Source organism: Phocoena sinus, chromosome 19 (assembly GCF_008692025.1).
Source record: "Phocoena sinus isolate mPhoSin1 chromosome 19, mPhoSin1.pri, whole genome shotgun sequence".
In the NCBI taxonomy this organism is placed as follows: Eukaryota; Metazoa; Chordata; class Mammalia; order Artiodactyla; family Phocoenidae; genus Phocoena; species Phocoena sinus.
Window position 1 is genome coordinate 45,740,942 of NC_045781.1, and position 27,690 is coordinate 45,768,631.

Consider the following 27,690-nt stretch of genomic DNA (forward strand, 5'->3'; position numbering starts at 1 on the left):
CCATAAAAAGGAACGAAACTGGGTCATTTGTTGAGATGTGGATGAATCTAGAGACTGTCATACAGAGTGAAGTAAGTCAGAAAGAGAAAAATAAGTATATATTAATGCATATATTTGGAACCTAGAAAAATGGTACAGATGAACTGGTTTGCAGGGCAAAAATTGAGACACAGATATAGAGATCAAACGTATGGACACAAAGTGGGGAAAGTAGTGGGGGCAGGTGGTGGTGGTGTGATGAACTGGGAGGTTGGGATTGACATCTATATACTAATATGTATAAAATGGATAACTAATAAAAACCTGCTGTATAATAAATTAAATTCAAAAAAAAGAAAGATAAAATAAATTCCGAAACTACTTATAAAAATTAATCACATGAGTATACAAACTCATAAAACACTTCCATCAATTCACCAAATTTCTAACCATTCAGCAAATAGAGCTAAGGGTGGAACAAAAATAGAAAGGGAGACTGTTCCTGCTTTTCATGCAAAACATTTACTTATTTTTCACTGTTAAAGAAAATATGACTTGAGTACAGAATTACACAAATATTGCAGATACGCTGATTGCAGCCTAAATGTCTACCCTTTGCAAACTATTTAAGGGCCTCATAGAGTCTAAAGAATGTTACCAATAATAATTATAGTCTTGCATCAAAAAATAAAACTCAACTTTACAGACAACACCAATGCACTTCATAAACCTTTTCCCTAAAAGTTAAGTTTTAAAAGTAGAAGACTCTGGGCTTCCCTGGTGGCACAGTGGCTAAGAATCTGCCTGCCAATGCAGGAGACACAGGTTTGAGCCCTGGTCTGGGAAGATCCCACATGCCGCGGAGCACCTAAGCCCGTCCGCTCCGCCACAACTACTGAGCCTGCGCTCTAGACGCTTTGAGCCACAGCTACTGAAGCCCACGTGCCTAGAGCCCGTCCTCTGAAACAAGAGAAGCCACCGCAATAAGAAGCCCATGTACCGCAACAAAGAGTAGCCCCCACTCGCTGAAACTAGAGAAAGCCTGCACACAGCAACAAAGACCCAACTCAGCCAAAAATAAATAAATGAATAAATTTATAAAAGAAACCAGGTAGTAGGAACATCAAAAGATTTTTTTTTTTTTTAAGCACAAGAATCTAACTCCTTTTAAAGGTGTGAGTTTGGGTGTGGGTATGTGGGTGTGTAGTGGGAGGAAAATGTTAAGAGGAGAAAGTTCCTATGAATGGCTTTCCAAATTTTATTATCAAACAGAATATTGTTTCAGGCAAAGCAGATAAACAGAGCATCTGAACCAACTCCATCACTGAAAACAAGTAAAAATGCAAGGTAATATACAAAAACATCTTAAAAGCATCCCAGTTGATAAAAATAGTAAGAAATTATTAATATAAAATCTAAAGGAAACTGGGAAATCAGAGAAGGTAAGTGTAGTGCTAAACCTGCTTTTGCCCTAAGTATATTGGTCAACCATTCTGACCAAAGTTAAAATGTACAGATCTGGTTTGGAATGAAGGATAGAAAACAAACACAAACACCATCTAAGAGTCTAACAAGAGGCTCTCCTCCCATGAAGCTGGGAACTCAATGAGTTAGGCCCACAATGTAATGGTAACCCAGGAGTCTGGGCTTAAGGGACTGTAAGGAAATCCATCTTGGCGATGAACAAAACAGAAGAAAACATAAAACACAAGTTGTAAACATAACCTAGCAGTCAAATAAATATACACGCCAAATTCACATCACCCAAATGGGTCCAAATAAATAAATAAATATAAAGTTATATGTGACTGGAAGGGCGGAGTCAAAATGGCAGAGTGGGAGGATGCGGAGTTTGCATCTCCCCACAACTAGGGCACCTATGGGACACTGATGGAGGTCCTCCACGCCTGAGGAGATGGGAGGAATCCCCAAGCTACCCAGTAGTACATGGGGGGACTGAGGGGGGAGGAGAAGTGGAGGCCAGACAGGACCGGTGCCCCTGAGGGGTGGCTGGGAGAGGGGAGGGGTTCCCACATCTGAAGGGACCCTTGGGGGCTTGGAGGATCAGAGGGCAGTGTAGCTAGCGTTTCCCCTGCCCAATCGGCCCCAGGAAGCCTGCTGGGCTCCCAGGCTGGGTCCTCCCCCTCCAATGCCCCTCCAGCTGCACTGGTCCTTGGGGCGTAGGAGGGAGGGGTGGGAAGAAGAGGAGAGGTTGAGGTAAAGGGGCCCTCTGGGATCAGAGGATCAGGGGAGGCACAGTGGGCATTTCCACACACACACACACACACACACACCCACACACGGCACACTCGGGTCCTGGAAAGCCTGCTGAGATCCCTTCCTTCGCCCTCCAGGGCCCCCTACAGCCCCATGGGTCATAGGGGCATGGGTGGGGAGGGGGGATGAATAGAAAAGGTGAGGTGGAGGGGCCCTCCGGGATCGGAGGATCAGGGGAGACTAGTTTCCCCTGTCCACTCGGGCCCAGGGAGCCTGCTGGGGTCCCAGACCTGGTGCTCCACCCTCCTGGGCCACAGGCACTCCTGGGCCTCTCCTGGGTGGGTTGCCTGCGTGAGACACTGAGCCTAAGCCCCGCCCCCACACCAGCCCCACCCCTGGGGCCTTTTCTGGCCCTCTGGATCCTAATAATAGGGCTGCCTCCTACCTAAATCCCACCCCTGCCTAAGCCCCATCCCCCACAGCCAAGGCCTTTTCTGGCTTTTTCTTTTTTTTTTTTTGCTATTGTGATTCTATTTTACCTTTTGGTAAAAGGTTGTTTCATTTATATTTTTATTTTTTCTAACATATCTATTAGTTTTCTAATCTTAGTTTTTACTCTTTATTATTGTTCTGCTCTTTTTTCTTCCCCCCTACAGAGCTTGCAGGATCTTGGTTCAAGAGCTGGTGTTCAGGCCTACGCTCCTGTGGTGGGAACTCTGAGTCAGAACCACTGGACTAACAGAGAACCACGGACCCCAAGAAATATTCATCGGAGTGAGGTCTCCTGGAGGTCCTCACCTTGGCACCAAGACGTGGCTCTACCTAACAGCCTACAAATTCCAGTGCTGGAAGGCTCAGGCCAAACAGCCAGTAAGACAGGAACACAATCCCACCCATCAAAAAGAAAACGAGATGACAAAAAAATATGTCACAGATGAAAAGGCAAGGTAAAAACCTCCAGGACCAAATAAATGAAGAGGAAATAGGCGAGCTACCTGAAAAAGAATTCAGAGTAATGACAGTAAAGATGATCCAGAATCTTGGAAATAGAATTGCAGCATGGATTGAGAAAATACAAGGAGTGCTTAACAAAGATCTAGAAGAACTAAAGAACAAACAGACAGAGATGAACAACACAATAAATGAAATGAAAAATACACTAGAAGGAATCAGTAACAGAATAACTGAGGCAGAAGAACAAGTAGTGAGCTGGAGGACAGAATGGTGGAAATAACTGCTGCACGACAGAATACAGAAAAAAGAATGAAAAGAAATGAGGACAGTCTCAGAGACCTCTGGGACAACATTAAAGACACCAACAGTTGAATTATAGGGGTCCCAAAAGAAGAAGATAAAGAGTCTGAGAAAATATTTAAAGAAAGTATAGTCGAAAACTTTCCTAACATGGGAAAGGAAATAGCCATCTAAAGTCCAGGAAGTGCAGAGTCCCATACAGGATAAACCCAAGGAGAAACACACCGAGACACATATTAATCAAACTAACAAAAATTCAATTCAAAGAAAAAATATTAAAAGCAGCAAGGGAAAAGCAACAAATAACATACAAGGGAATCCCCATAAGGTTATCAGCTGATTTTTCAGCAGAAACTCTGCAAGCCAGAAGGGAGTGTCAGGATATATTTAAAGTGATGGAGAAAAACCTACAACCAAGATTACTCTACCCAGCAAGGATCTCATTCAGATTCAACTGAGAAATCAAAAGCTTTACAGACAAGCAAAAGCTAAGAGAATTCAGCACCACCAAACCATATTTACAACAAATGCTAAAGGAACTTCTCTAGGTGGGAAACACAAGAGAAGAAAAAGACCCACAAAAACAAACCCAAAACAATTAAGAAAATGGTGATAGGAACATACATATCAATAATAACCTTGAGGGCTTCCCTGGTGGTGCAGTGGTTGAGAGTCCACCTGCCGATGCAGGGGACACGGGTTCGTGACCTGGTCCGCGAGGATCCCACGTGCCGCGGAGCGGGCTCGCTGAGCCTGTGTGTCCGGAGCTTGTGCTCTGTAATGGGAGAGGCCACAGCAGTGAGAGGCCCGCGTACCGCAAAAAAAAAAAAAAAAAAAAAAAAAAAAAATGTTGTAATAATAACCTTGAATGTAAATGGATTAAATGCCCCAACCAAAAGACACAGACTGGCTGAATGGATACAAAAACAAGACCCATATATATGCTGTCTACAACAGATGCACTTCAGACCTAGGGACACATACAGACTGAAAGTGAGGGGATGGAAAAAGATATTCCACACAAATGGAAATCAAAGGAAAGCTGGAGTAGTAATACTCGTATCAGATAAAATACACTTTAAAATAAAGACAGTTACAAGAGATAAGGAACGACACTACATAATGACACGGGATCAATCCAAGAAGAAGATATAACAATTATAAATATTTATGCACCCAACATAGGAGTACCACAACATATAAGGCAAATGCTAACAATCATAAAAGGAGAAATCGACAGTAACACAATAATAGTACGGGACTTTAACACCCCACTTACACCAATGGACAGATCATCCAAACAGAAAATAAGGAAACACAAGCTTTAAATGACACAACAGACTGGACAGACTTAACTGATATTTATAGGACATCCACCCGAAAGTGGGAGAATACGCTTTCTTCTCAAGTGCACAGAGAACATTCTCCAGGATAGATCACATCTTGGGTCACAAATCAAGCCTCAGTAAATTTAAGAAAACTGAAATCATATCAAGCATCTTTTCTAACCACAATGCTATGAGATTAGAAATAAATTAAAGGGAAAAAAACCTGTAAAAAACACAAATACGTGGAGGCTAAACAGTGCACTACTAAGTAACCAAGAGATCACTGAAGAAACCAAAGAAGAAATAAACAAAAAAAAAAATACACAGAAACAAATGACAATGAAAACACGATGACCCAAAACCTATGGTATGCAGAAAAAGCAGTTTTAAGAGGGAAGTTTATAGCAATTCATTCTCACCTCAAGAAATAAGAAAAATCTCAAACAATCTAAGCTTACACCTAAAGCAACTAGAAAAAGAAGAACAAAGAAAACCCAAAGTCAGTAGAAAGAAAGAACTCATAAAGATCAGAGCAGAAATAAATGAAAAAGAAATGAAAGAAACAATAGCAAAGATCAATAAAACTGAAAGCTGGTTCTTTGAAAAGATAAACAAAATTGATAAACCTTTAGCCAGACTCATCAAGAAAAAAAAGGAGAGGACATAAACCAATAAAATTAGAAATGAAAAAGGGGAAATCACAACTGACACCACAGAAATACAAAGAACTGTAAGAGACCGCTACAAACAACTACATGCCAATAAAATGGACAACCTCAAAGATACTGACAAATTCTTGGAAAGGTACAATTTTCCAAGACTGAACCAGGAAAAATTAGAATATATAAACAGACATATAGCAAGCAATGAAATTGAAACTGTAATTAAAAATCTTCCAACAAAGTCCAGGCAGATGGCTTCACAGGCGAATTCTATCAAACATTAGAGAAGAGCTAACACCTATCCTTCTCAAACTCTTAGAAAACATTGCAGAGGGCGGAACACTCCCAAATTCGTTCTACGAGGCCACCATCACACTGATACCAAAACCACACAAAGGTATCACAAAAAAAGAAAATAACAGACCAATATCACTGATGAACATACACGCAAAAATCCTCAACAAAATACTAGCAAACAGAATCCAACAACATATTAAAAGGATTATACACCACAGATCAAGTGGGATTTATCCCAGGAATGCAAGGATTCTTCAATATATGCAAATCAATCAATGTGATACACCACATTAACAAATTAAAGAATAAAAAACATATGACCTCAATAGATGCGGAAAAAGCTTTTGACAAAATTCAACCCCCATTTATGATAAAAACTCTCCAGAACATGGGCACATCGGGAACCTACCTCAACATAATGAAGGCCATAGATGACAAACCCACAGCAAACTTCATTCTCAATGGTGAAAAACTGAAAGGAAATCTTAGAGGAAGTCTCTAAGATCAGGAACAAGACAAGGATGTCCACTCTTGCCACTCTTATTCAACAGTTTAGGAAGTCCTAGCCATGGCAATTAGAGAAAAAAAAGAAATAAAAGGAATACAAATTGGAAAAGAAGAAGTAAAACTGTCACTGTTTGCTGATGGCATGATATTATACCTAGGAAATCCTAAAGATGCCACCAGAAAACGATGAGAACAAATCAATGAATTTGGTAAGGTTGCAGGGCGCAAAATTAACGCGCAGAAATCTCTTGCATTCCTATACGCTAAAAGAAATTAAGGAAACAATCCCATTTACCATTGTAACAAAAAGAATAAAATACCTAGGAATAAACCTACCTAAGGATGCAAAAGACCTGTACTCAGAAACTATAAAACACTGAAGAAAGAAATCAAAGGTGACACAAACAGATGGAGAAACAGACCATGTTCTTGGATTGGAAAAATCAATATTGTGAAAATGACTATACTACCCAAAGCAATCTACAAGGTCACTGCAATCCCTATCAAATTACCAATGGCATTCTTCACAGAATTAGAACAAAAATTTTTACAATTTGTATGGAAACAAAAAAGACCTGAATAGCCAAAGCAATCTTGAGAAAGAAAAATGGAGCTGGAGGAATCAGGCGCCCAGACTTCAGACTATACTACAAAGCTACAGTAATCAAGACAGTATGGTACTGGCACAAAAAGAGAAATATATGGAACTTCCCTGGTGGTGCAGTGGGTAAGAATCCGCCTGCCAATGCAGGGGACACGGGTTTGATCCCTAGTCCAGGAAGATCCCCCATGCCGCAGAGCAACTAAGCCTATGCGCCACAGCTACTGAGCCTGCACTCTAGAGACTGTGAACCAGTCTCTACTACTGAGCCTGTGCGCCACAACTACTGAAGCCCATGAACTCTCAGCCCGCGTGTCGCAACTACTGAGCCCACATGCTGCAACTACTGAAGCCCACATGCCTAAAACCTGTGCTCTGCAACAAGAGAAGCCACCACAATGAGAAGCCTGCACACCGCAATGAAGGGTAGCCCCGCTCGCCACAACTAGAGAAACCCACACACAGCAACAAAGACCCAACACAGTCAAAAATAATAAATAAAATTATTTTTTTAAAAAACGGAAATATAGATCAATGGTACAAGAGAAAGCCCAGAGATAAACCCATGCACCTATCGTCACCTCATTTATGGCAAAGGAGGCAAGAACATACAATGGAGAAAGGACAGTCTCTTCAATAGGTGTTTCTGGAAAAACTGGACAGCTACATGTAAAAGAATGAAATTAGAACACTCCCTAATACCACACACAGAAATAAACTCAAAATGGATTAAAGACCTAAATGTAAGACCAAACACTATAAAACTTAGAGGAAAACACAGGAAGAACACTCTTTGACATAAATTACAGCAAGATCTTTTTTGACCACCTCCTAGAGTAATGAAAATAAAAACAAAGTAAACAAGTGGGACCCAATAAAACTTAAAAGTTTCTGCACAGCAAAGGAAACCATAAAGAAGACGAAAAGACAACCCTCAGAATGGGAGAAACTATTTGCAAACGAAGCTACAGACAACGAATTAATCTCCAAAATATACAAACAGTTCATGCAGCTCAATATCAAGAAAACAAACAACCCAATTAAAAACTGGGTGTAAGCCCTAAATAGACATTTCACCAAAGAAGAGATACAGATGGCCAAGAGGCACATGAAAAGATGCTCAACATCACTATTAGAGAAATGCAAATCAAAACTGCAATAAGGTATCACCTCACACCAGTCAGAATGGCCATCATCAAAAAATCTACAAACAATAAATGCTGGAGAGGGTGTGGAGTAAAGGGAACCCTCCTGCAGTACTGGTGGGAATGTAAATTGATACAGCCACTATGGAGAACAGTATTGGAGGTTCCTTAAAAAACTAAAAATAGAACTACCATATGACCCAGCAATCCCACTGCTGGGCATATACCCTGAGAAAACTGTAATTCAAAGAGTCATGTACCAAAATGTTCATTGCAGCTCTATTTACAATAGCCTGGAGATGGAAACAACCTGAATGCCCATCGACAGATGAATGGATAAAGAAGATGTGGTACATACATACAATGGAATATTACTCAGCCATAATAAAAAGGAACGAAATTGGGTCATTTGTAGAGATGTTGATGGACCTAGAGTCTGTCATACAGAGTGAAGTAAGCCAGAAAGTGAAAAACAAATATCATATATTAACGCATGTATGTGGAACCTAGAAAAATGGTACAGATGAACCTATTTGCAGGGCAGGAATAGAGAGGTAGACGTAGACATAGAGAACGGACATGTGGAAACGGGGTGGGAAGGGGATGGTCAGTTGAATTGGGAGATTAGGATGGGCATATATACACTACCATGCGTAAAATAGATAGCTAGTGGGAACAAGCTATAAAGCACAGGAAGCGCAGCCCGGTGCTCTCTGATGACCTAGTTGGGTGGGATGGGGTGGGAAGAGGGAGGTCAAAGAGGGAGGGAATATAGGTATACATATAGCTGATTCACTGCATTGTACAGCAGAAACTAACACAACATTGTAAAGCAATTATACTCCAATAAAAAAAAATTTTTTTTTAGTCGGATGCGACTAGTCACAATGAAAAAAGCCAGATTGCAATGAACACAAATGTTATCTGGTGGAAGAAACTATGCATTATGGAAGAAACTAGCAAAAACAAACCTACGAGTTCATTTTTTGGAATTATCAAACACAGATTATATAGTAACCATGTTTAATATGTTTAAAATAATTTTTAAAGTGTAAAAATAAATCCACAGAACAGAAAATTTAAACTCATGATGTAAAATGTTCACAAGACATTTATATGAAGTAAATATACAGTAGCTGAAAAAAATTTTTTTCTTGGTTTCTTGGTACTACAGGTCTTTTTTTTTTTTTTTTTGCGGTACGCGGACCTCTCACTGCTGTGGTCTCTCTCGTTGCGGAGCACAGGCTCCGGACGCGCAGGCTCAGCGGCCATGGCTCACGGGCCCAGCCGCTCCGCAGCATGTGGGATCCTCCCGGACCGGGGCACAAACTCGTGTTTCCCGCATCAGCAGGCGGACTCTCAACCACTGTGCGACCAGGGAAGCCCACTACAGGTCTTTTTTAAATTGAAGTATAGTCGATATACAATATTGTGTTAGTTTCACAGCAAAGTGATTCAGTTATATATATATATATTCTATATATATATATTCTTTACATATATATACTTTATATATATATATATTCTTTTTCAGATTCTTTTCCATTATAGGTTGTTATAAGACATTGAATATAGTTCCCTTACTCTACAGTAGGTCCTTGTTTATCTGTTTTATATATAGCAGCATGTATCTGTTAATCCCGAACTCCTAATTTATCCCTCTTCCCGCTTTCCCACTTGATAACCATAAGTTTGTTTTCTGTCTGTGAGTCTGTTTCTTTTTTGAAAATAAGCTCATTTGTATCACTTTTTAAGATTCCACATATAAGTGATATCATATGCTATTTGTCTCTGACTCACTTCACGCTAGTGTGATATCTTTACATCCATCCATGTTGCTGTAAATGGCATTATTTCGTGTTTTTATGGCTGAGTAATATTCCATTGTACATATATACCACATCTTCCTTATCCATTCATCTGTTGATGGATACTTAGGTTGCTTCCATGTATTGGCTATTGTAAATAGTACTGCAATGAATACTGCGGTGCATGTATCTTTTCTAAGTATGGTTTTCTCCGGATATAAGCCCCAGGAGTGGGATTGCTGGATCATATGGTAGCTCTATTTTTAGTTTTTCAAGGAACTTCCATACTGTTCTCCATAGTGGCTTCACCAATTTACATTCCCACCAACAGTGCAGGAGGGTTCCCTTTTCCCTACACCCTCTCCAGCATTCATTCTTTGTAGATTTTTTGATGATGGCCATTCTGGCAGGTGTGAGGTGATAGACTCCTCACTGTAGTTCTGATTTGCATTTTCTAATAATTAGCAATGTTGCTCATTTTTCATATGCCTGTTGGCCATCTGTATGTATTCTTTGGAGAAATGTCTGTTTAGGTCTTCTGCCCATTTTTCGATTGGGTTGTTTGTTTTTTTGTTATTGAGCTGTATGAGCTGTTTGTATATTTTGGAAATTAAGCCCTTGTCAGTTGCTTCATTTGCAAATATGGTGGCATGTGGGATCTTAGTTTCCCAACCAGGGCACGCCCCCTGCATTGGAAGCATGGATTCTTAACCACTGGAATGCCAGGGAAATCTCTGAAAATGTTTTATATCTTGATCTGGAGATTATATATATATATATATATATATATATATATATATATATACACGCTCTGTGGCATATAGGATCTTACCGGGCCAGGACTAGAACCCGTGTCCCCTGCATTTGCAGGCGGATTCTTAACCACTGCGCCACCAGGGAAGCTCCATTCTAACTTTTAAATCTCAAATATAACTCAATCAAATTCAATAGAGCAAAACAAATCTAGAATTTTAAACGATTAACTATACTGTAGTTCTGTGTAAAATTCATAGATGATCAAAAGTAGACAGATTTAAAATCCTCTCCCCAGTATTTTCAGTGTACTTACAAAATGTCCATCACATTGAATGAAACACCACAAAACCAACTGCATTACACCTTTCATTTGCCCTGTGTGTATAATTAAATTCAATAAAATATAAAACTACAATGAAATCTTTCTACAACATTAGCAGGTCACCCTCAAACAACTTGACCTACACATGACTTGTCTAGCCAAGACAACCTATCTTTCACAAATCAATCCTCCCCTCTTCTCTCCCCATAATACTCCATAAGCAGCAACAACTAGGGAGAAAAAAAATATCTAGTAATAAAGAATCAGAAGTCCCTGCTATACATTCAGGAAATTCAGATGAAAACCTGATTGTAATCTTAAATATAACACTATTCATATTCAGGGAAAAGAAAGAAACAAGATACATACCTTTTCTATCAAGACATATTTCAGATGACAAAAAGTTTCAGGTGGAAGAGAATATTAGATTATGATTTAAATAGTAATTCCTCGCCCCACCCGGCCACCAGAGCCAAGCCCAAGGTCCCGCCATGGAGCCCCACTCGCTCGCTGACTCGGGACTGGAGCCGCCGGCCGCACGCCTCTGAGCCCCTCGGCATTCTTGGAATATGAAAACAAGCCTGGACGACCTAGCAGGCCACCCTCACCAAAGCAGAATGTGAGGAAGAATATTGACTTTGAGCCTCTCTCCACCACCACACTCATCCTGGAAGACAGACCAGCAAATCTCTCAGCAAAGCCAGCTGAAGAAGCTCAGTAACACAGGCAACAGTATGAAGAAATAGTGGTTCTGGCCAAAAAATGAGAGTTGAAAGAAGCCCAGAGAAGGAAAAAGCAGCTGGAAGAAAGATGCAGATTAGAAGAAAGTATTGGAAATGCCGTCCTCACTTGGAATAATGAGATTTTGCCTAACCCGGGAAACAATGCGGTACTCTAGGAAAAGTTAGAGATTTATGGTGGCAGGGAATCCCTCCCAGTGTGAGAGGCAAAGTCTGGAGCTTAGCCATTGGCAATGAGTTAAACATCACCCAGGAGCTCTCTGACATCTGTCTTGCCCAAGCCAAGGAGCAGGGGTGGTCCTTTAGTACAGGAGGCTCTGAAGTAGAGAATGAAGATGCTGGTTTTTCAGCAGCAGACAGAGAAGCCAGTCTGGAGTTTATTAAACTAGACATTTCCAGAACATTCCCTAATCTCTGCATTTTCCAGCAAGGTGGCCCGTATCACAACATGTTGCACAGCATTTTGGAAGCTTACACTTGTTACCGACTGGATGTGGGTTATGTTCAGGGAATGGCCTTCATAGCAGCCGTGTTGATCTTGAACTTACCGTAGATGCCTTCATTGCTTTTTCCAATCTTTTGAATAAACCCTGTCAAATGGCTTTTTTCCAAGTGGACCACGGCCTTATGTTGACTTATTCTGCTGCGTTTGAGGTATTTGTTGAAGAAAATTTGCCAAAATTATTTGCTCATGGGCTTCCCTGGTGACTTAGTGGTTGAGAGTCCGCCTGCCGATGCAGGGGACACGGGTTTGTGCCCCGGTCTGGGAAGATCCCACATGCCGCGGAGCGGCTGGGCCCGTGAGCCATGGCTGCTAAGCCTGCGCGTCCAGAGCCTGTGCTCTGCAACGAGAGAGGCCACAACAGTGAGGCCCGCGTACCGCAAAAAAAAAAATTAAAAAAATAAACAACAAAATTATTTGCTCATTTCAAGAAAAACAACTTAATTCCAAACATCTACCTAATTGATTGGAGACAAAAGGCTTACTTCTAGAAGGTAAAGTCCGAACGTCATCTGAAACAAGGCTCAGTCCCTTAAATAAAGCCGATTTGTCTGCACTGTAGACAAATCTTGGGAGCAAGCCTTTGGGACTCTCCGCGTTTGTTGCTTCTGTCCCAAACCCTGAGACTGTTCTGACACTGCTGAATTCTCGCTGGGAACAAGGTTTTGGAGGTGAGAGCTCATAGCTGAGGCCACAAGTGCTGGTGTCACTGTGGAATAGTACACACATCAGGCCATGAAGTGGCTGCTGGCGGGGGTGCTGGGCTGGCCTGTCTAGCTGTGCCAGGCAGAAGTGTTTGGGGCCTGCCTTAAAGAGCACCTTAATTTAACCAAAAAATGATTTATCCAAAACATGAACACTCAACTCTTGCACAGGCTGTCCCTCTGCACCCCTGTTGGTGCACCTGTGCTGTAATTTGACTGTGAACCCTGACCTTGCAGACTCCCAGGCCTGGGGCCCGTGACCCCTGGGGAGGGGGTGTTAGGAGAGGATCACATGGGACCAGAGTCTTCAGCTTCTACCTTACATATTTTAGGCCCCCAAGTTAGATTCTTATGATTCCAGGCTAAAGGGAAGTTTGGAAAATACTGTCCTAGAATAGTGTCTTTTAAACATTTTTCACCCTGACTTGCAAAAGGAAATACATTTTATGTTGTGACCCCCCTGCAAAAAAAAATAGTAATTCCTCATTTCATTTTAAAGGATACAAACCATTACATGTTATATGGTGATGAGATTTAACTACTCACTCTTCACCGAGTAAAATTTGACTCATCTAGATCCAGCACCTATAAAATATATTATAAACTGACATGATGTGACATGATGTGCATATATTACTTTCCCTGGTCATTTAATTGAGCTCTTGTCCTCCTGTTCTACAGGCAAGGAATTTCTTCCAGTTCTCATAACACTACCTTACAAATTTAGGTTACTGCTCACAAAAGGACAATGGACATCATTGAAAATCTCAGAGTAAAAAGCTCTGAAAACACTTTCCTCCATAAAAGCAATGAGAACACTAGCAAAAACTGTCAAAATCAACTTTCTCAAAATGCTAGAAATTAACCAAAGACTGGCAGCCATCTAGGGAATGATTATTCAAGGAAAAGAGCTGAATCTCAGTAAAAACAATGAGCTTTGTGGCATTTTAATTTCCCTGTGCTCATCTGCCCATCCCCAGGTACACAGGAATCTTGAAAAACAATAGCCACAACCAAGTCTGGCAGTCCAAGAAGTTGGAGTTCCCAGAGAAGGGTCATTATTGGACATGAAAGACTTCACATGTAAGGCTGTCATTATTGAACTTACTCAGAGCTCACTAGTACAAAAAGTGGTCTCCCCCCAAGAAAATCTATCAAAACCAACCAGAGACAGTTGTTGAACATAACTCTTAAAACTCAACAATAAAAAAAGGAACCCATTAATAGACAGGCAAAAGATCTTAACAGATATCTCACCAAAGAAAACAGATGGAATAAAAGCATATGAGAAGATGCTTAACATGATAATGCATTAGGGAATTGCAAATGAAAACAATTAGAAATCACTATATACCTATAAGAATGCCAAAAATCCAAAACATTAATAATACCAAATGCTGGTGTACATGTGGAGCAACAGGAACTTTCATTCGTTGCTGGTAGAAATGCAAAATGGCACAGCAACTTTGGAAGATACTTTGGCAGTTTTTCTTTTTACAAAACTAAAATACTCGTACCATAAGACCCAGCAATTGTGCTCCTTGATATTTACCCAAAGAAACTGAAAACTCACATCCACACAAAGCTTGCACATGGATGCTCATAGCAGCTTGATTCACAATTGCCAAAACTTGGAAGCAAGCAAGATGCTCTTCAGCAGGTGGACAGATGAATTGTGGTACATCAATACAATGAAATTTTATTCAAGGCTTAAACGAAATGTCTTCATAGCATGACAGCTCATGTTGAAACCTTAAATGCATATTACTAAGTGAAAGAAACCAATGTGAAAAGGCTACATACTATATGATTTCAACCATATGATATTCTGCAGAGGTAAAACTATGAAGACAATAAAAAGATCAGAAGTTGCCAGAGGTTGGGGGATGGGGTGAGAGGGATGAATCAACAGAGCACAGAGGATTTTTAGGGCCGTGAAACTATTCTGTATGATACTAAAATGGTGAATACATGTCATTCCTTGTGTCAAAGCCCATGAAATACAAAATGCCAAGAGTGAACACCAGGACTTCCCTGGCAGTACAATGGTTAAGACTTCACCTTCCAATGCAGGGGGTGTAGATTTGATCCCTGGTCAGGAAGCTAAGATCCCACATGCCTCCTGGCCAAAAAACCAAAACATAAAATAGGACAATATTGTAACAAATTCAATAAAGACTTTAAAAACGGTCCACATCAAAAATAACTTAAAAAAAAAAAGAGTGGACACAAACTGTAAACTATGGACTTTGAGTGATAATGATGTGTCAATGTAGGTTCATCAATCAAAGCAAATGTACTCTGGGTGCAGGATGTTGACAGTGAGGAGGCTGTGCATATGTGGAAACACAGGGTATATGGGAACTCTGTATGTTCCACTCAGTTAATAATACCAAACAATTAAGGAAGAAGTAGCATTAACTCCTCACAAACTTTTTTTTTTAAATAAAAAGGAAGAAACACTTTCCATCTCACTTTATGACACCAACAATACTAAAATCATACAAAGCCACTACAGGGGAAAAGAAAATTAGAGAACCATAATATTCTCCCAAAATTAGACATAAACATTCTTAACATTAGGAAATCTGACTTGGCAATATAAAAATAATTATAGTAATAATAACACATAATAATGGAGTTTATTCCAGCTATGCAAAGTAGGCTTCACAGTTAAAAATCAACGTAATTCTCCATATTAATGGAATAAAGAAGAAAATCATATGATAACCTCAACTGATACAGAAAACCACTCAACAGAATTCAACATCTCTTAGTGATGAAAACTCTCAGCAAAATAGGGAATGAAAGGGAATTTCCTCAACCCAGTGAAGAACAACTATGAAAAAGCTGTAGCTTTCATCATACTTAATGGAGACAGACTGAACATTTTATCACCAAGACCAGGAATAAGGCAAAGATGTACTGTCACTTCTATTAAACATCATATTGGAGGTCCAAGATGATGCAATAAAGGTAGATAGATAGATAGATAAAAGACATATACATTGGAAAGAAAGAAGTAAAACATCACAGATAAATTTTTTTTTTTTGCAGTACACGGGCCTCTCACTGTTGTGGCCTCTCCCGTTGCGGAGCACAGGCTCTGTACATGCAGGCTTAGCGGCCATGGCTGACGGGCCTAGCCGCTCCGCAGGATGTGGGATCTTCCCAGACCAGGGCACGAACCTGCGTCCCCTGCATCGGCAAGCGGACCCTCAACCACTGCGCCCCCACGGAAGCCCACGGATAAATTTTTGTAAATGTAAACCAACTGAATTTTAGCAAGGTCACAGAATTTTAAATTAATATACAAAAATCGAAAGCTTTTTTTTTTTTTTTTGGCGCTACGTGGGCCTCTCACTGTTGTGGCCTCTCCCGTCGCGGAGCACAGGCTCCGGATGTGCAGGCTCAGCAGCCGTGGCTCACGGGCCTAACTGCTCCACGGCATGTGGGATCTTCCCGGACCGGGGCACGAACTCATGTCCCCTGCATCAGCAGGCAGACTCTAAACCACTGCGCCAGCAGGGAAACCCGAAAGCATTCTTAAATACTAGCAATTAGCAAAAAATTAAAGGAAAACAAAATTTGCAATATTTTCAAGAAAAATGAACTACTCTGGGATGAATTTAACAACATTTCTGCAAGACCTATACAAGAAAAACTACAAAACACTACTGAGAGAATTTAAAGATGATGCAAACAAATCAAAGATACCACATGACTGAAAAACTCATATTTCTTACTGAGATCATTACCAACTTATTGGTCTAACACAGATTCAGGGTACTCCCAAACAGGTTTTTGTAGAAATTGACAAGTTGATTCTAAAACTTACAAGGGAAAGGGCCAACAATCACAAAGATGTCTTAAAGAAACATAAAAAGCTAAAAGAGTGACACTGAAAGGATCTACATGGTGGAGTAGAAGGACATGCTTTCACTCCCTCTTGTGAGAACACCACAATCACAACTAACTGCTGAACAATCATCAACAGGAAGACACTGGAACTCATGAAGAAAGATACCCCACATCCAAAGACAAGGAGAAGCCACAGTAAGACGGTAGGAGGGGCGCAATCACAATAAAATCAAAACCCATAACTGATGGCTGTATGACTCACAAACTGGAGAACACTCAGACCACAGAACTCCACCCACTGGAGTGAAGGTCCTGAGCCTCACATCAGGCTGCCCAACCTGAGGGTCCGGCAACAGGAGGAGAAATTCCTAGAGTATCAGACTTTGAAGACTAGTGGGATTTGATTGCAGCACTTTGACAGGACTGGGGGAAACAGAGACTCCACTCTTGGGGGGCACACACAAAGTAGTGTGCGCACTGGGACCCAGGGGAAGGAGTGGTGACTCTATAGGAGACTGAACCACACCTACCTGCTGCTGTTGGAGGGTCTCCTGCAGAGTCAGGGGGTGGCTGTGGCTCACCATGAGGACAAGGACACTGGCAGCAGAAGTTCTGGGAAGTACTCCTTGGCGTGAGCCCTCCCAGAGTCCGCCATTAGCCCCACCAAAGAGCCTGGGTAGGCTCCAGTGTTGGGTCACTTCAGGCCAAACAACCAACAGGGAGGGAACCCAGCCCCACCCATCAGCAGACAAGCGGATAAAGTTTTACTGAGCTCTGCCCACCAGAGCAACACCCAGCTCTACCCACCACCAGTCCCTCCCATCAGGAAACTTGCACAAGCCTCTTAGATAGCCTCATCCACCAGAGCGCAGAGAGCGGAAGCAAGAACTACCATCCTGCAGCCTGTGGAACAAAAACCACATTCACAGACAGACAAGATGAAAAGGCAGAGGGCTGTGTACCAGATGAAGGAACAAAATAAAACCCCAGAAAAACAACTAAATGAAGTGGAGATAGACAACCTACCAGAAAAAGTATTCAGAATAATGATAGTGAAGATGATCCAGGACCTCGGAAAAAGAATGGAGGCAAAGATCGAGAAGATGCAAGCAGTGTTTAACAAAGATCTACTAGAATTAAACAACAAACAAACAGAGATGAACAATACAATAATGAAATGAAAAATACACTAGGAGGAATCAATAGCAGAATAACTGAGGCAGAGAACAGATAAGAGACCTGGAAGACAGGTTGGTGGAATTCACTGCTGCGGAACAGAATAAATACAGAATAAATAAAAAAGAATGAAAAGAAATGAAGACAGCCTAAGAAACCTCTGGGACAACATTAAAGCCAACAACATTCGCATTATAGGGGTCACAGAAGGAGAAGAGAGAGAAAGGACCCGAGAAAATATTTGAAGAGATTATAGTCGAAAACTTCCCTAACATGGGAAAGGAAATAGACACCCAAGTCCAGGAAGTGCAGAGTCCCATACAGGATAAACACAAGGATAAACACGACGAGACACATACAAATCAAACTGACAAAAATTAAAGACAAAGAAAAATTATTGAAAGCAGCAAGGGAAAAATCAACAAATAACATACAAGGGAACTCCCATAAGGTTAACAGCTGATTTCTCAGCAGAAAGTCTACAAGCCAGAAGGGAGTGGCATGATATACTTAAAGTGATGAAAGAGAAGAACCTACAACCAAGATTACTCTACCTGGCAAGGATCTCATTCAGATTCGATGGAGAAATCAAAAGCTTTACAGACAAGCAAAAGCTAAGAGAATTCAGCACCACCAAACCAACTCTACAACAAATGTTAAAGGAACTTGTCTAAGTGGCAAACACAAGAGAATAAAAGGACTTACGAAAACAAACCCAAAACAATAAAGAAAATGGTAATAGGAATATACATATCAGTAATTACTTTAAAAGTGAATGGATTCAATGCTCCAACCAAAAGACACAGGCTCAGTGAATGCATACAAAAACAAGACCCGGGCTTCCCTGGTGGTGCAGGGGTTCAGAGTCCGCCTGCCGATGCAGGGGACACGGGTTCACGCCCCGGTCCGCGAAGATCCCACATGCCACTGAGCCTGCGCGTCCAGAGCCTGTGCTCCGCAACGGGAGAGGCCACAACAGTGGGAGGCCCGCGTACCGAAAAAAAAACAAAAAAAAAAACAAAACAACAACAACAAGACCCATATATATGCTGTCTACAAGAGACCCACTTCAGACCTAGGGACACATACAGACTGAAAGTGAGGGGATGAAAAAATATTCCACGCAAATGGAAATCGAAAGAAAGCTGGAGTAGCAATACTCATATCAGATAAAATAGACTTTAAAATAAAGAATGTTATAAGAGACAAGGAAGAACACTAAATAATGATCAGGGATCAATCCAAGAAGAAGATATAACAATTATAAATATATATGCACCCAACATAGGAGCACCTCAATACATAAGGCAACTGCTAACAGCTATAAAAGAGGAAATCGACAGTAACACAATAATAGTGGGAGATTTTAACACCTCACTTACACCAATGGACAGATCATCCAAACAGAAAATTAATAAGGAAACATAGGCTTTCAATGACACAATAGACCAGATAAGATGTAATGGATATTTATAGGACATTCCATCAAAAACAGCAGATTACACTTTTTTCTCAAGTGTGCACAGAATATTCTCCAGGACAGATCACATCTTGGGTCACAAATCAAGCCTCAGTAAATTTAAGAAAACTGAAATCATATCAAGCATCTTTTCTGACCACAACACTATGAGACTAGAAATCAATTACAGGGAAAAAAACGTAAAGAACACAAACACATGGAGCCTAAACAATACATTACTGAATAACCAAGAGATCACTGAAGAAATCAAAGAGGAAATCAAAAAATACCTAGAGACAAATGACAATGAAAACACGACAATCCAAAACCTATGGGATGCAGCAAAAGCAGTGCTAAGAGGGAAGTTTATAGCTATACAAGCCTACCTCAAGAAACAAGAAAAATCTCAAATAAACAATCTAAACTTACACCTAAAGCAACTAGAGAAAGAAGAACAAACAAAACCCAAAGTAAGCAGAAGGAAAGAAATCAAAGATCAGAGCAGAAATAAATGAAATAGAAATAAAAAAAACAATAGCAAAGATCAATAAAACTAAAAGATGGTTCTTTGAGAAGATAAAACAAAATTCATAAACCATTAGCCAGACTCATCAAGAAAAAGAGGGAGAGGACTCAAATCAATAAAATTAGAAATGAAAGAGAAGAAGTTACAACAGACACCGCAGAAATACAAAGCACCCTAAGAGACTACTACAAGCAACTCTATGACAATAAAATGGACAACCTGGAAGAAATGGACAAATTCTTAGAAAGGTATAACCTCCCAAGACTGAACAGGAAGAAACAGACCAATGACAAATAATGAAATTGAAACTGTGATTAAAAATCTTACAACAAACAAAAGTCCAGGACCAGATGGCTTCACAGGTGAATTCTATCAAACATTTACAGAAGAGCTAACACCCATCCTTCTCAAACTCGTCCAAAAAATAGCAGAGGAAGGAACATTCCCAAACTCATTCTATGAGGCCACCATCACCCTGATACCAAAACCAGACAAAGACACTACAAAAAAAGAAAATTACAGACCAATATCACTGATGAATATAGATGCAAAAATCCTCAACAAAATACTAGCAAACAGAATCCAACAACACACTGAAAGGATCATACACCATGATCAAGTGGGACTTATCCCAGGGATGCAGGGATTCTTCAACATACGCAAATCAATCAGTGTGATACACTGTATTAACAAACTGAAGAATTAAAAACCATATGATCATCTCAATAGATGCAGAAAAAGCTTTTGACAAAATTCAACCCCCATTTATTATAAAAACTCTCCAGAAAGTGGGCATAGAGGGAACCTACCTCAACATAATAAAGGCCATATGTGACAAACCCACAGCAAACATCATTCTCAATGGTGAAAAACTGAAAGCATTTTCTCTAAGATCAGGAACAGGAAAAGGATGTCCACTCTCACCACTATTATTCAACATAGTTTTGGAAGCCCTAGTCACAGCAATCAGAGAAGAAAAAGAAATAAAAGGAATACAAATTGGAAAAGAAAAAGGAAAACTGTCACTGTTTGCAGATGACATGATACTATACATAGAGAATCCTAAAGATGCCAGCAGAAAACTACGAGAGCTAATCAATGAATTTGGTAAAGTTGCAGGATACAAAATAATGCACAGGGCCTCCCTGGTGGCGCAGTGGTTGAGAGTCCACGTGCCGATGCAGGGGACACGGGTTCGTGCCCCGGTCTAGGAAGATCCCACATGCCGCGGAGCGGCTGGTCCCGTGAGCCATGGCCACTGAGCCTGCGCATCCGGAGCATGCGCTCCACAATGGGAGAGGCCACAGCAGTGAGAGGCCCGTGTACAGCAAAAAAAAAAGAAATCTCTTGCATTCCTATACATTAATGATGAAAAATCTGAAAGAGAAATTAAGGAAACACTCCCATTTACCATTGCAACAAAAAGAATAAAATACCTAGGAATAAACCTACCTAGGGAGACAAAAGACCTGTATGCAGAAAACTATAAGACCCTGTTGAAAGAAATTAAAGATGATACCAACAGATGGAGAGATATACCATGTTCTTGGATTGGAAGACTCAATATTGTGAAAGTGACTATACTACCCAAAGCAATCTACAGATTAAATGCAATCCCTATCAAATTACCAATGGCATTATTTACATAATTAGAACAAAAAATCTTAAAATTTGTATAGAGACACAAAAGACCCCAAATAGCCAAAGCAGTCTTGAGGGAAAAAAACGGAGCTGGAGGAATCAGACTGCCTGACTTCAGACGATACTACAAAGCTACAGTAATCAAGACAATACGGTACTGGCACGAAAACAGAAACATAGATCAATGGAAAAGGATAGAAAGCCCAGAGATAAACCCACGCACCTGTGGTCAACTAATCTATGACAAAGGAGGCAAGGATATACAATGGAGAAAAGACAGTCTCTTCAATGAGTGGTGCTGGGAAAACTGGACAGCTACGTGTAAAAGAATGAAATTAGAACACTCCCTAACACCATACACAAAAATACACTCAAAATGAATTAGAGACCTAAATGTTAGACTGGACACTATAAAACTCTAAGAGGAGACCATAGGAAAACCACTCTTTAACATAAATCACAGCCAGAACTTTTTTGATCCACCTCCTAGAGTAACAGAAATAAAACCAAGAATAAATGGGACCTAATGAAACTTAAAAGATTTTGCAAAGCAAAGGAAACTACAGACAAGACGAAAAGACAACCCTCAGAATGGGAGAAAATATCTGCAAATCAATCAACGGACAAAGGATTAATCTCCAAAATATATAAACGACTCATGCAGCTCAATATTAAAAAACAAACAACCCAATACAAAAATGGGCAGAAGACCTAAATAGACATTTCTCCGAACAGGACATACAGATGGCCAAGAAGCACATGAAAAGCTGCTCAACATCACTAATTATTACAGAAATGCAAATTAAAACTACAATGAGGTCTCACCTCACACCAGTTAGAATGGACATCATCAGGAAATCTACAAACAACAAATGCTGGAGAGGGTGTGGAGAAAAGGGAACCCTCTTGCACTGTTGGTGGGAATGTCAATTGATACAGCCACTGTGGAGAACAGTATGGAGATTGCTTAAAAAACTAAAAATAGAATTACCGTATGACCCAGCAATCCTACTACTGGGCGTATACCCAGACAAAACCATAATTCGAAAAGACACATGCACCCTAGTGTTCACTGCAGCACTATTTACAATAGCCAAGTCATGGAAGCAACCTAAATGCCCATCCACAGACAAATGGATAAAGAAGATGTGGTGCGTATATACAATGGAATATTACTCAGCCATAAAAAGGAATGAAATTGGGTCATTTGTATAGATGTGGATGAATCTAGAGACTGTCATACAGAGTGAAGTAAGTCAGAAAGAGAAAAACAAATATCATATATTAACGCATATATGTGGAACCTAGAAAAATGGTACAGATGAACCGGTTTGCAGGGCAGAAATTGAGACACAGATGTAGAGAACAAACGTATGGACACCAAGGGGGGAAAGCAGTGGCGGGTGGGAGTGGTGGTGTGATGAACTGGGAGACAGGGATTGACATGTATACACTGATGTGTATAAAATGGATGACTAATAATAAATAAAAGAGGGACACTACTAGATATTAAGTATTACAGACTTAGAGAATTATTATACCTAATTTCAAAACAGTATATGGCAGCAGCATAAGGGATAGCCATATAAATCAGCAGAACAGTGAGTCCAGGAATAGAATAATGCACATTAGGTTGACTGATTTTCAAGAAAGGTGCCGAGGTATTTCAGAACTTCCTTCAGCATTCCTTATAGTGAAGACCTGCAGGCAGAAAATTCTCTAAGTTTTTACTTATCTAAAACATGCTTTATTTGGGGACTTCACTGGTGGTCCAGTGGTTAAAACTCTGCGCTTACCCTGCAGGGGGCACAGGTTCAATCCCTGGTCAGGGAACTAAGATCCCATATGCTATGTGGCACAGCCAAAAAAATAAATAAATAAAGCATGCTTTATTTGACCTTCATTCTCAAAAGATATTTTTGCTGAAGAGAGAATGAAGGTTTACAAGGGTTTGGTTTTTTTTTTCTCTCTCAATACTTTAAAGACATCATTCCTTTGGTTTCTGGCCTCTGCTGTTTATGAGAAAAATGAATGCTAATTCATACTGTTCTGTTCTATAAGTAATGTGTCATTTTACCCTAGATGCTTTCAATATTTTCTCTTAATCTTGGTTTTCAAACAGTTTGACTACAATCTCAAGCCTTGCTGTCATTTTCTTTGTATCTGCCCTGTTTTTTGTTGCACTCTGTAAATTTATGTCTTTCACCTCATTTAGTAAATTTTCATTGTCTCTTCATATCCTTATTCTTGTTTTGCCCCTCTTTTGGCCTCTTCTTCTGGCACTCAAATTAGGTGTGTATTAGATATCTTGATATCGTTCCATGTGTCACTGAGGCTCTGTTCACTTTTTTTTTAATTGGAGTATAGTTGATTTACAATGTCATGTTAGTTTCAGGTGTACAGCACAGTGATTCAGATTAATATACATACATATATATGTGTATATATTTCTTTTTCAGATTCTTTTCCCTTATACAAAATACTGAGTATAGTTCCCATCTGTTCACTTTTGATTAGTCTTTTTTCTGTTGTCTTCACGTTGGATCTTTTGGTCTGTCTCCAAGTTCACTAACTCTCCTGTTACGTGAATCTGCTGTTAAGCCCATCTACTGATTTGGGGGGTGGGGGGTGCTGTTTTTTTCAACTCTAGAATTCCCCACCGCTTTTTTTTTTAATAAATGTATTTATTTTTCTATCTTTGCCTGAGTTGGGTCTTTGTTGCTGAGCGCAGGCTTTCTCTAGTTGCCGTGAGCGGGGGCTACCCTTCGTTGTGGTGCGCAGGCTTCTCATTGCGGTGGCTTCTCTTGTTGCGGAGCATGGGCTCTAGGTGCACAGGCTTCAGTAGTTGTGGCTCGCCAGCTCTAGAGTGCAGGCTCAGTAGATGTGGTGCATGGACTTAACTGCTCCACAGCATGTGGGATCTTCCTAGACCAGGGCTCAAACCCGTGTCCCCTACATTGGCAGGCAGGTTCTTAACCACTGCGCCACCAGGGAAGTCCCACACCACTTCTTAAAAATAGTTTCTACTTCTCTGGTGAGATTTCCTATTTCTTAATTTATTGCAACAAATTTCCCTTTATATTATTGAGCATACTTATGATGTCTGCTTTAAAATCCTTATATTCTAGGGACTTCCCTGGCCATCCAGTGGTTAAGACTCCACGCTTCCACTGCAGGGGGCACAGGTTCAATCCCTGGGCAGGGAACTAAGATCCCACATGCCACACGGCCAAAAAAAAAAAAGGCATAAAAAATCCTTATATTCTAATTCAATGTCTCAATCGTGTTGAGGTCAGATTTCATTTATTGCCTTTTCTCTTGGACAAAATTCACATTTTCCTGTTTCTTTGTATGTTTAGATTTTTTTCACTATATCTTGGACATTCTGAATGATTTGTAGAGATTCTGAATTATTTTGTGGTTCTCTGAAGAATACTGATATTTCTACTGCAACAAGCAGTTAACTCAGCTGAAGTCAAACACCAAACTGTTTTTCCTTTCATGGGCAACAGTTGAAGTATCTGTTCAGATCTTTTGGATTTACCTGGACTGCCTGAAAACAGTCTCATGAATGCCCAGTTCAGGGGTCAGGTGACGATATGGGTGAGTTTATAAACAAAATTTAGAGCTCCCCTTTGTGATTCTGTCATTTCCTTACTCACTTTCCAGCTGCTGAGGTCACCCCAAATCCTGCTCTCGAAAATCCTATTTAAGCTTTAGCTTGGCCTGCATATTGGAGTAATAAATGTGATACACATAGGAAATTCATGCAGTGCCATTTCCCTTTTCCAAACAGATACTCCTCCAGTTTCTGCTGCTTTTGGTTGTTCTGCATTTTATTCAAGTGGTTAAACTTCCATCTTTTTGACAGATTATAATTGTTACCACAGAAGGGTTGTTCAAAAAGGTGGTACTCCTTCCTTACCAGAATCAATGGTAATTCAGTTGGGAGAGGTAAAAATGGTACTAGAAGAATTGGATATCCATATGGAAAAAGTGAATCTTAACCCTCCCCTCATGCAAAAATTAATACAAAATAGGGCTTCCCTGGTGGCACAGTGGTTGAGAGTCCGCCTGCCGATGCAGGGGACGTGGGTTCGTGCCCCAGTCGGGGAAGATCCCACATGCCGCGGAGCGGCTGGGCCCGTGGGCCATGGCTGCTGAGCCTGCGTGTCCAGAGCCTGTGCTCCGCAACAGGAGAGGCCACAACAGTGAGAGGCCCGCGTACCGCAAAAAAAAAAAAAAATTAACACAAAATAGATCAGAGATCTAAATACAAAAGCTGAAACTATAAATCCCAGAAAGAAAATCTTTGTGACCTTGACGTAGACAAAGATTTCTTATGACACAAAACGCATCAATCATGAAATTATAAACGGATAAACTGGACTTCATCAAAATTAAAAACTTCTCCTCTAGAACAGACATCATTAAACAATGAAAATGCAAGTCTCAGACTAGAAGATATTCTGAACATGTGTAATTGACCAAGTACTTTTATACAGAATATGTAAGGAACTTTTATATCTCAATAAAAAGAAGACAAGCCAGTTCTTAAATTGGCAAAAGATTTGGAAAGACACATCCTGAACACTACCTGAATACCCAATGAACACATAAAAAAATGGTCAACGTCATTAGACACCAGTAAAGTACAAATTAAAACCACAAAGAGATAGAAATATCCACTAGAACAGTTAAAATTCAAATAATTAATAGTTCCAAGTGTTGACAAGGATATGGAGAATTGCAACTCTCATACATTCCTGAAGGGAACATAAAATCATATAAATACTTTGGAAAACAGTTTGACAGTTTCTTATAAAATTGAACAATTACTGTGTGATCCAGCAATTCCACTTCCTAGATACTTAACCCAAAGATTGCATACAAATGTTCACAGCAGCTTTATTTATAATGGCTTCAAACTGGAAACAATCCAAATGTCAATCAACATATGAATGGATAAACAAATTATAATATATAAATACAGATACAGAAACACCAGGGAATTCCTTGGTGGTCCAGTGGTTAGGACTCTGCGCTTCCACTGCAGGGGGCACAGGTTCCATCCCTGGGTGGGGAACTAATATCCTGCAAGCCATGTGGCGCAGCAAAAAAAAAAAAAAAAAAAAAAAAAAAGAATTTCATTCCATAGAAATACCATAATACTGATGCACACTAAAATAGGAGTTAATGTCAAAAACATAATACTAAGAAACCAGATACAAAACAGTACATACTGTATAATTTCATTTATATGACATTAGAGAAAACAAATCTATAAAGTCAAAAAGCACAACAGTGGTTGCCTAGGGTTGGAGGGGAAGGGATAGAAAATGACTGAAAATGGGACAAGAGAACTTACTGGGGTAAAGGGAGAGAATGGGGAAGAAGCTATATCTGAGAAGAATTGATCAAGAATTTTACAAAACTGGTAAAAATATATCAAGCCATGATTCAACCCTACAAAAGGATGAACAGTATGCATTATAAAAAAATATATAAGCCTAGGCACACCATAATAAAACTACTGAAAATCAAAAAGGGAAAGTCTTAAACGGAGTCAAAGAGGTAAGTTCCTTTTAAAGGTGTAGAAGTAAGTCTGATAGCTAACTTGTAAGGAAAAACAGTAGAGACCAGAAGACAATGGAATTACACCCTCAAAAGGATGGGAAAACCAAACTATCGATCCATAACTGACAAAACTACCCTTCATCAATGGAGGTGAAATGAAGACTTTTTTCAGATATATGAAAAATTATGAGAATCTGTCCTCAACAAATCCATATTCAAATAAATACTGAAGGGCATTCTTCAGGCAGAAGGAAAATGATCCCACCAATGGAAGCTAGGAGAGGAAGGAATGAAAAGTCACAAAAAAAGGTAAATCTACAATAATGGTAACGTCTTAGGGGATTTTAAACACCTAGAAAATATAAAATAATAGCAAAATATGAAAACATGAGTGTAAATGTAAGGCAATGATAGATTTGATAAATCAAGAATATAGAACAGAGGGGGGAAATGAAATTTTTTTAAAAATCCAACAGAAAGCAAAAAAGAAAAATAATGAGACAAATAATAAGATGGTAAATATCAAATCAACATATTTTTAATTATTAATATGTTAGTAATTATATTAAATAAAGAAGGGCCAATTGCAGGGATCTGATTTCTAACCACTTGACTCTTCAGGACCCCA

The 27,690-nt window shown here is 39.9% G+C and overlaps 1 pseudogene; it reads left to right on the top strand.

Moving 5' to 3' along the window:
* Nucleotides 1-2,381: 2,381 nt before the first annotated feature.
* On the top strand, nt 2,382-12,609 carry LOC116744756 (annotated as a pseudogene).
* The last annotated feature ends 15,081 nt before the right edge of the window (nt 12,610-27,690 follow it).